General features: G+C 44.9%; 1 long non-coding RNA gene across 1 annotated transcript; it reads left to right on the forward strand.

Annotated features, from left to right (window-relative positions):
• Window positions 1-387: 387 nt before the first annotated feature.
• LOC120695895 lies at window positions 388-1,350 on the forward strand. Its single transcript, XR_005683936.1, has 3 exons — window positions 388-592; window positions 672-905; window positions 1,028-1,350. It is a non-coding gene; the product is annotated as an uncharacterized LOC120695895 (long non-coding RNA).
• Window positions 1,351-2,848: the final 1,498 nt, after the last annotated feature.

The raw sequence follows: 2,848 nt of genomic DNA on the forward strand, positions 1-2,848 counted from the left end.
ATGATAATCGACAGGTGGTATGCGGAAGGTTGGGTGGAGATGCACGAGTCTTGCCGGCAGCGGCGTTTGATGATGCCAGGTGCACCGCACCATCAGGGCAACAGTCACCTACGATAGTACGCGGCCAGATGGATAATTGAATTCATTTCTTCATTTTAACGCTCAACCGTACACAATTTTTAATCATCTTTCTTTTTTTATAGTCGGCCTCACATGGAGGCGAGCCTTGCCCCCCGATCAAGGCGTGGGCTTTGGCCCACAAAGGGAAGGCGACATCGGATGTCAACTACAACCCGGCGGACCCCCAGAAGCGTACAGCCACGCGACTGTCCACAGTCGCCTTAGTGAGTACAACTCGATGGCAATGGAGGTGCATGGGCCGGACTTTGATCCGAGCACGGAGCCCATTGATGGAGAAGTCGTGATGAGGGTGGGAGGAGGGAAGAAGCATGGCTGGTACTGGATTGGAGACAGCTTGATTGACACCGCCAGTACTCCTACTCTCGCGCAGATTCGAGCCAGGAGCACCAGCTCTAGCCCGGCCATACGCCCACGTCAGAGCACTACGGAGATTCAGATGGAGGCACTGAAGGTTATTTCTGTTACAACAAATGTTTATTAATTTTGACATATGTTTCTTGGTACTCTAACCATGCAATCTAATTTTGTAGGCCTAGATGCAACGGGACTTTGAAGCACAGCTCCTAGCACAGCAGCAGGCGTGGGCGGCCGAGCGGGAGAGGATGCAGCAAGACCTTCGGCAGACACAGGAAGCCTCCCAGCAGAATCAGATGCAGCTGGCCCTGGCTTTTTAGTTCATGCAGACTCTGGGCTCGCAAATGGGTCTTTCGCCACTGCAATTCACTCAGACTAATATCCCTGCGCGTGCAGCTACCCCTACTCCTGTGAGCTATTTCACAACCTTCTAATTTTATTTATCGTTATTTGACTAATAGACAACTCTATCATGACTTAGAAACAAAGACTTAGAAACAAAGACTTCAAATTAATGACTTTGAATTTGCAGCCTCAATCGGCGGCATCAAATGATGGACCAACAGAAATGTCCCCTTCGCCGATGCCTCAGAATGTGTGGCCGCCTCCTCATTGGGTGACTTACATGCAGCAGTTCCAGCACCCGCCGCCGCCGCCGCCGTAGTCGTGAGTTGTGGTTGTATGGACATGCACTCTTTGTATAGACTATCGTTTGAACTTGTGCTTGTATGAACATGTATGAACTACCAGTGCTTGATGGACTTGTATCGACTACATTTGGGTTTGTATGCATTGCGATATTTGCATTTGGACTTCTATGGATTGAATGTGATGCAAATTGTGATATATGAAATGATCGTGATATTTGATGCAATATATATGAATTGCCTGTGATGTTAATTTGATTGAAATCTGAAATATTTGTGATTAAACAAAAAAAATGAATCTGAAAATTAATTTTGCCGTGTGCCGCCATTTTTTGCCGTGTGCCACGGCAAGACACACGGCAAATCTGCCATTCTTTGCCGTGTGCCTGTCCACGTGGCACACGGCAAAGGTGGCATTATTTGCCGTGTGCCTGGGACAGGGCACACGGCAAAGGGTCCATGTTTGCCGTGTGCCAAGCCGTTACGGCACACGGCAAACAGGTTGTGCCACGTGGTGTTGGACACTGCACTTTATTTTGTCGTCGGCCTAATATTGCACACGGCAAAGTGTTTGCCGTGTGGCCGAGATGTAGCACACGGCAAACTAGCTCTTTGCCGGCCGTTGTTTGCCGTGAGCTGTTTGCCGTGTGTTACACTCGCTGAAGCAATGCACACGTGATGCCACTCGAGGACGTCCCTTCAGCGCTGTCGGACTGCAATAAGCACCGGAAAATCCAGAGGGTACAGTGCCGACAGTGGACGCCTAGTGGGGTGTGGTTGCACCAGAACCACAGGTTGAAATAAAATGTTAGTAACACTCTGATTAGTTTATTTTTTCTAAACGGGAAATTTCCATCCTCTGCGTCTGCTTAGTCTCTACTTTTGCATATTTTCTGATTACTAGCTTCATGCCCGTGCGTTGCTACGGGTTTAGATTATTTATTAAATAAAATAACACCAAATTAATACTCAAAATCATATACAGTGATCCTATGAGGAGAAATAAATAGCATGTAGCTAATACAGTAATTAGGCACCCTGTCATTTGAAGAGAAAGCATTTTTATATGTTTAAATGTGTTATCAGCATTTTATCTCTCCGACATAAAAATTTCCTACGTCAATGGTTCACCCCTTCAGCATTTCAGCCTCGATGAGCTTCATGACCTCTCAAGTAGCTCGGAGCGATCCGTCACTCCAGATTGCCTAGCTTGATCACACACCTGCAACTTGTTAGTGCAGGTACAGTGAGAGTACTACCCACTCGTGGTCGAGGATTCTCTTGTGAATCCTGCAGCCTAATCTCCTGCTTATGATGGCCAAACCAAAGCATTGGAAAACATAGAGTCAAATGAGAAAAAGGATCAAAGCTGCTAGCTGGTTGAATGACTGAAAACATGTACTCACTACTGTCAATAGTTGATCGAAATATATAGACAATAGATACTCCTGCAATACCTTTCTGGCAAACTGTGACCAAGAACAAAATATGCTAGATTCATTCGTATGAAGAAGTGTACTAAATATAAAAATGAAATATAAAACAAACTAACTACAAATAAATAAATATGAACTTTTTTATTCAATTTTAATTCTCTTTATTTATATTTCATTCAGTTTCACCTTTGTCATCAAGATGTTTTTCTATTAGTTTCCATTCACATTATAACCGGTGGTAAAACATCGTGTCAGTAACTAAAAATAAAA

Source organism: Panicum virgatum, chromosome 2K (assembly GCF_016808335.1).
Source record: "Panicum virgatum strain AP13 chromosome 2K, P.virgatum_v5, whole genome shotgun sequence".
Taxonomy (NCBI): Eukaryota; Viridiplantae; Streptophyta; class Magnoliopsida; order Poales; family Poaceae; genus Panicum; species Panicum virgatum.